The following is a 7,500-nucleotide window of genomic DNA, read 5'->3' on the forward strand; positions in this document are numbered from 1 at the left end:
AGTAATACTACTTACAATAATAATAATAATAATAATAATAATAATAATAATAATAATAATAATAATAAAAGGAATACGAATACTAAGAAGAAACAATCATTATCATCATAGTATTATCCTATTATTATTATTATTATTATTATTATTATTATTATTATTATTATTATTATATTCATCATCATCGTTATCATTTTACTTCAAGTGGTTAATCAAAATCTCCATTCCTGATATGATAAGATTAGAGAGAGAGAGAGAGAGAGAGAGAGAGAGAGAGAGAGAGAGAGAGAGAGAGAGAGAGATTAAACTTGTATTGGTTTGATGTAATCGAGTTTTGAAGTATTGATTTCCTCTCTCTCTCTCTCTCTCTCTCTCTCTCTCTCCCGTAAATATGTTAATCCAGTATCTGCCTAATGATGCCTCTTTCCTCCCTTCCCTCCCTCTTTCCTCTCTTCCCTCCCTTCTTCCTTCCTCCGTCGATGTTTGAAAAGAAAAACTGGAAAGGAGGAGGAGGAGGAGGAGGAGGAGGAGGAGGCGAAATTAATAAGAGGCCATATGAATTTCTTTGTTAATTATTGCAGGAGCGAAAGTCTAATGAATAAATGAATGAACCGGCGAATGAGACGAGTTGATGAATGCGTGAATGAATTAGTTAATGATGTTAAGAACGAAATGAAGACTGATTGGATTAGTGAATAGAAAATAATTACTGCGGGGAGGAAGGGGGATGGAAAGAAGGTAGGAAGGAAGGAAGGAAGGAAGGAAGGAAGGAAGGAAATAAAGAAGAGTATGAATGAAAAACGAAAGAAGCAATAGGAGGAAGAAAGAAAGGGAACAAGGCATATTGAAAGGACGGAATGAAATAACTGAAGGAAAATGGAATAAATGGAGTAAATAAAGAAGGAAGAACGTAAGGAAAAACAGAAAGGGAGAGAGGAACAAAGAAGAAGAGAGGAAGGAAAAGTAAAAGGAAATATGGAAGGAAGAAAGGAAGCAAGGAAAGAAAGATGGAATAATAGGAGGAAAGAAAGAGGGAAGAAAGGAAGGGATGAAGGAAGAGCGAAAGGAAAGAAAGAAGGAAAATGGAAGGAAATAAGGAAGGAAGGAAGATATATAGATAGGAAGGAAAGAAGGAAGACCCATGTAAGGAAAGATGGATGAGGGAGTAAAAATGGATGGGAGGGAGGGAGGGAGGGAAGGGAAGAGGGAGAGAGCTGGAAGAGGACAGAGAAGAAGCGAAGGAGGAGGAGGAGGAGGAGGAGGAGGAGAGAGGGAAGGAGGAATACAAATCTACACAAAAAGGAGAGAGAGAGAGAGAGAGAGAGAGAGAGAGAGAGAGAGAGAGAGAGAGAGAGAGAGAGAGAGAGAGAGAGAGAGAGAGAGAGAGAGAGAGAGAGTAAACAAGTCACGTTAAATTGTGTCCTTTATGACTCTCTCTCTCTCTCTCTCTCAAGGACGTGCCTGGTGTCATAATTGCAGCAGGACAACCACGAATGTTTTCCACCAATGGAAGTTCCTTAAATTCCCAACTAAAATTTTGGACCAATCCCGAGGCGTCTACGGGAGTGCCAAGGGGCTGTAGCCAATCAATAACCGGGGTGGGCGGGGCTTCGGGAGTCTGCCAGCGCTCTCGACCAATCAATATCGCGTATGGGCGGGGCATGGGTACGGGAGTTGGTAGTTTTTGAAGTTTTCGTTTTCCTCACACACAAAAGCAAAAAAGTAAAGAATCGGGGAAAGAATTGCACGAAACAAGGCTCGGCGGATCCTCTAAATAAACATGTCGGGAATCGAGTAGCGTTTTGGGAAGAAAGAGACACAAAAAGTAAATGGTTTGGTCAGGGAGGAAGAAATTTCATGGAGGGTTGTTTCGTGAAAATTCTCGCGGGAAATTTTTGCTATCCTTTCACCCACAAGAAGAGGAAGATAATGTAAATGGTTTGCTCTAAGAGGGAGGAATTTCGTAACGTTTTGTTTCTATAAAATATGAAATATGTCACGCACAAAATTAGGGAAAGATGTAGAGTTTGTTCAAGGAGGGAAAATTTTCTTCGTCTTGTTTTCGAACGGGAACTAAAATAAAAATAAAATGAGAGAGAGAAAGTAAATAGTTTGTTCAAGGAAGGAGAAATTTCATCTTATCTTGTTTTCTAAAAATTTGAACGTACAATTTTGAATGTTATCCTTTCTCGAACACAAAAAGCGAGGAAATATAATGCAAGAACCGGGCGTGTAAACATCCAGAAAATCGAACAAAGAAAAGACGAAGCAAAAAGATGAAGGAAGAGAAAGACGAAGGAAAGACAAAGGAAAGGAATGATGAAGGAAATGAAATATGAAAGAAAGATGAAAGAAAGAGAAAAGATGAAGGAAAAAAATGACTAAATTGAATATGAAAAAGATGAAGGAAAGGAAAAAGGGAAAACAAGTGAAGGAAAGGCAAGATAAATAAAAAGATGAAGGAAAGTTAAGGAATGGAAAGAGAAGAAAAAGGAAAAACGAAGGAAACGAAAGAGGTAGGTAAAAATGAAGAAAAAGGTGAAAATGGAAAGATGGAGGAACAGAGGAAAGGTGCAGGAAAGAGAAGACGAAGGAATATATATGAAGGAAAATTGAAGGCGAGGCAAAGTGCAGGAAAAGCTGAAGTGAATGTCCTGTCTAAAGATGAAATTTCCAGGTTTTGTTTGCTGAAAATTCGGACGGAAGCGGAAGACGTGACTTGACTTATCGCCCAAAACAAACAGCCCGGAATATTATTTATGATTTAGCGAGAGGAAGAATTATGAAGATCAGAAGAAAAATATAGAAAAAGGAAAGTTTATGACTGGGTGCAAAGAATTCGAGAGAGAGAGAGAGAGAGAGAGAGAGAGAGAGAGAGAGAGAGAGAGAGAGAGAGAGAGAGAGAGAGAGAGAGAGAGAGAGAGAGAGAGAGAGAGAGAGAGAGACTAGATTTATTCCGCGAGCAAACACCAAGAAAAGTCTCCTAATGGCCTGGAAAAGAATGGCGAGGAAAAAAAGAGTAAAAAAAAGAAAAAATGGTTTCCGGTCAGTGCCAAAAATTCCACGTCTTCTTCCGACAGACTTCGATAAAAATAAAAGAAAAGGAAATCAACTTGCAGCCAAAACCAATAAATTTCACGTTTTCCGATATACTTGAATTAAAAAAGAAAAAGGGAAATCAACTTGTATCCAGAACCAAAATATTTCAAGTCTTCTTCCGATAGACTTGGATGAAAGAAGAGAAAGAAAAGCAACTTATACCCCCCTCCCACAAAAAATCGCGTACTCTTCCGATGAACTTGAACGAAAAAATAAGAAAAGAAAATTAACTTATACCCAAAAAACAAAAACAAAATCACGTACTCTTCCGATGAACTTGAACGAAAAATAAGAAAGGAAATTATTTATACCCAAAACAACAACAACAAAAAAAAAATAATCACATTCTCTTCCGATGAACTTGAACGAAAAATAAAACAAGAAAATTAACTTATACCCAAAACGAAAAAAAAAAATATATAAAAGAGAAGCAATATACCCAAAACCTGAATACCTCGCGTCTGTTTCCATGAGCATCGATGAAAATACAAAAAACTACAAAAAAAAGAAAGAAGTAAAAAATGAATAACGAAAGTGTTGCCAGATGAAAAAAAAGGGAGAGGCAAACTACGAAAAGAAAGGAGTAAACGAGGAGTAAAGGGAAGGTTCGCAGATAAGATAAAAATAAAATATACGAGAAAAAGGAAGGAAAAGGGGTGGTAAAGAAAGGGTTACAGGTTTCAGAGATAAAAAGGGACACAGACTAAGAGAAAAGGACGAAAAAGGTGACAAAAAAGGGTTGACAGATAAGAAAAAAGAAAATATACGAGAAAAGGAAGGAAAAGGGGTGGTAAAGAAAGGGTTACAGGTTTCACAGATAAAAAGGGACGAAAAGGGTGGCAAAGAAAACGGTTCACAGATAAGAAAGAAAAAAAAAAAAACGAAACAGGCAAAAATAAAAGGGTTCACACTTCACAGATAAGAAAAAAAAACGAAACAAACAACAAAAACAAAGGGAACGAGAAGAAAAAAATAAAAGGCTGTTCTTGTCGAGTTTTCTGTACAAAGTTTCTCTACTGAAGGGCGGGGAAAAAAACTGTGTTGTTCCAAAGTTTAATTCTTCACGTCCGGGTGGAACTGGAAGGCAAAGTTTTAAGGGGCGTAAAGAAGACGGACGCGGGGCAAAAAGTTTAAAGTGAGTAAAACGCTTAAGGGCGGGCGAGGCAGCAAAGGAAAAGACAAACACTAACTCGCTACCAAGAAACAGGCGAGGGAGAAAAACGAGACGAATCAGACGTTTAATGAGGACTGAAACGTTTAAGAGGAAAGAAACGTTTAAAGAGAGAAAAAAAGGAAAGAAAGAGGAGAGAGATGAAACTGGACTGAAGAAAGAGGAAAGGAGGAAAGGAACTTTTAAAGAGAAGAGAAAGAGGAATGAAAGAAGAAAAGGAAGAAGAAAAGAAAGAGGAGATAAAGATGAGATAAAGTGGAATGAAGAAAGAGGAAAGGAGGAAAGGAACATTTAAAGAGGAAAGAAAGAGGAATGAAAGAAGAAACCAGGATGAAAAAAATACAGATAAATGAAAGAGGAAAGAGAAGAAAAGAGAGGCAAGGAGGGGAGAAACATGAGACGAATCAGACGTTTAATGAGGACTGAAACGTTTAAAGAGGAAAGAAAGAGGAAAGGAAGAGGGGAGAAACGTTCAATGAGGGAGGAAAAATGAAACGAATCGGACGTTTAATGAGGAAACGTTTAAAGAGGAAAGAAATAAGAAAGAGGAATGAACGTTTCAAGAGGAAAGAGGAGAAAAGAAAGAACGTTTAAAGAGGAAAGAAAGAGGAATGGAAGAGGAATGAGACGTTTAAAGAGGGAAGAAAGAGGAAAGAAGAGAGAAACGTTTATAGAGGAAAGAAAAGAAGAGAAAGGAGAAACGTTTAAAGAAGAACGAGGAAAAAGAGGAAAGTATACGTTTAAAGAAGAAAGAAAGATGAAATAGAAGAAAAAGAAGAAAGAAAAACTAGACGAGGCAGACATTTATAAGGAAGAATAAGAAAAGAAAACTATAAATACTACCAATGCAATCTAAACCCATTCCAAAATAACAAAGAATATAAAGGCAAACTAACCCGCTATCAAGAAACAAAAGAGGGAAGGAAAGCGAAACGGGCCAAAGTTTAAAGGGAGGAAAAATAAAATAAAAATGTAAATCCTAACACTGCAAAATCCTTAACCCTTCCCTATATAACAGAGAACAGGAACAGTGGAAGGGAAGGATGAAGAACATGAAACCTGAACCCATTCCGACATACTAGTAAGAAAGAATGGAACAAGAGGAAGAAAAAGAAAATGGAAATGGAAAATACTAGCAATACAAGACTCTGAACCCCTTTCTACCGCTACCTTCCTTCCCCCCTCCTCCCGAAATTGACCTCTCTTTCGGCCACTCCTCTGCACTTTTTTTAGGAGCAGTAAGTAGCGGGGTTTTTTTTTTCATAATTGTTTTTTTTATGCCCTTGAACTGTCTCCTTAGCTGTAAAAAATTAAAAAAACAAAGAACAGAATACAGACGAAGGGAAGGATAAAGAACATGAAACCAAGATTAAGAGAAAGAAAACAAGAGATGAAAATGATGGAGAAACGGAACTGTAAATAACACGAACAAAGAAACATGAAACTCAGACCAAGAGAAAGATAACGATAGATGAAAATGATGGAGAAATGGAACTGTAAATAACACGAACAAAGAAACATGAAACTCAGACCAAGAGAAAGATAACGATAGATGAAAATGATGGAGAAATGGAACTGTAAATAACACAAACAAAGAAACATGAAACTCAGACCAAGAGAAAGACAACGATAGATGAAAATGATGGAGAAATGGAACTGTAAAGAACACAAAGAAACATGAAACCCAGACCAAGAGAAAGATAACGATAGATGAAAATGATGGAGAAACGGAACTGTAAAGAACACGAACAAAGAAACATGAAACTCAGACCAAGAGAAAGATAACGATAGATGAAAATGATGGAGAAATGGAACTGTAAATAACACAAACAAAGAAACATGAAACTCAGACCAAGAGAAAAATAAGGAACTGAAAATGATGAGGAAATGAAGAAGAAAATAACGCGAAACAGCTACAGCGAAAGAAGGAAGGTTTTGGTACAAGGAAACAGACTAGAGGAAGGAAGAACAGAGGTAAAGAAAGAGAGAGGAAGCAATGTTTGAACACGAGGGAAAGAAACAACAAAGGGATAAAAGAACAAAGAAACGACAAAAAGACACAATGACGAGAAGGTTGACACACACACACACACACACACACACACACACACACACATACACAAACACACAGACCAACAACAAGACACATGGACAGACCCGTAGCAATGGAAAGAGAGACAAAGAAAAAATAACCAAGAAAAGACTGATAGATAATGAAACAAAGATAAAGAGGGACAGCAAGAAATACTACACAGACTAAAGAGAAGATACACAGATAGACATGTAGCAATAGACACATGAACAGACAAACGCACACACGGACACACACAGATACATGCACAGACAGACAGGAACAGAACGAAGGGGCCAACTGTCAAACTCTGATCGGGCAACAGACACATTGATTGACAGACAGACTTCGGAAGACTTACGAAATACAGACACATACATACATACATACTGATACATACATACATACGATCAAGTCCACATAACTTTTGCGAACACATTTCTTTTGGATCCTGACACGCCTGAATGCTTTGATACATATTGAAGTGGATTATATATATTCTTTAATGTTTTTGATGTTTTTGGTCTAAAGTTCACTGGTCTATTGCAGCGTTCTCTTGACTTATTCTAATTGCTGGGGGGCTCATTCAGGTGTATATAGTTTAAATCTCGTCTTTTTTTTACTTCTTTCATTCCCACTTATAATTCTCACTCGTTATTTTTTCATTTCTTTCTTTTCGTTTCCACTCATATATTTTAATCGTTACTTTTCTCCTATTGCTTTCCTTTCGTTGCTTATCTTTTGCACTCTTTCTATTTCTGCACTTCATTCCCAGTCAGGGTTTTCATTCCTTATTTCCTTTTATCATTTTCCTTTCGTTACATAGACTGTCTTGGTACACTTTCCTTTGTTTTTACCTTTGTATGTAACTCTAATTGCCCTTTCATATTTTTTTTTCATTCCTACGCATAATTTTAAGTCGATTTTTTTCCTTTTCTTACTGTCCTTTTCGTTGCATCGCCTCTTATCATATTTTCCCCTTTTTTTTTCCTTTGCATGTAACTTTAAACCCACCTTTCCTAACTCCTTTCACTCCTGCTCATAATTCTTCAACGTTACTTATCTCACTGCTTTGATTTCGTTGCACAGCTTGTCTTAGCACACTTTCCTCTTTTCCTTTATAAACCCTTGCATCAAAACTCACTCGACGGACTAAGAGTAA

General features: G+C 37.1%; 2 protein-coding genes across 4 annotated transcripts in view; one reads left to right on the forward strand and one right to left on the reverse strand.

Moving 5' to 3' along the window:
- LOC126980397 (TBC1 domain family member 2B-like) overlaps positions 1-7,500 on the reverse strand; it is a 62,987-nt gene that overhangs the window by 4,113 nt on the left and 51,374 nt on the right. The window lies entirely within an intron of this gene.
- LOC126980400 (zinc finger CCHC domain-containing protein 10-like) overlaps positions 1-7,500 on the forward strand; it is a 47,518-nt gene that overhangs the window by 595 nt on the left and 39,423 nt on the right. The window lies entirely within an intron of this gene.

Source organism: Eriocheir sinensis, chromosome 44, assembly GCF_024679095.1.
Source record: "Eriocheir sinensis breed Jianghai 21 chromosome 44, ASM2467909v1, whole genome shotgun sequence".
NCBI lineage: Eukaryota > Metazoa > Arthropoda > Malacostraca > Decapoda > Varunidae > Eriocheir > Eriocheir sinensis.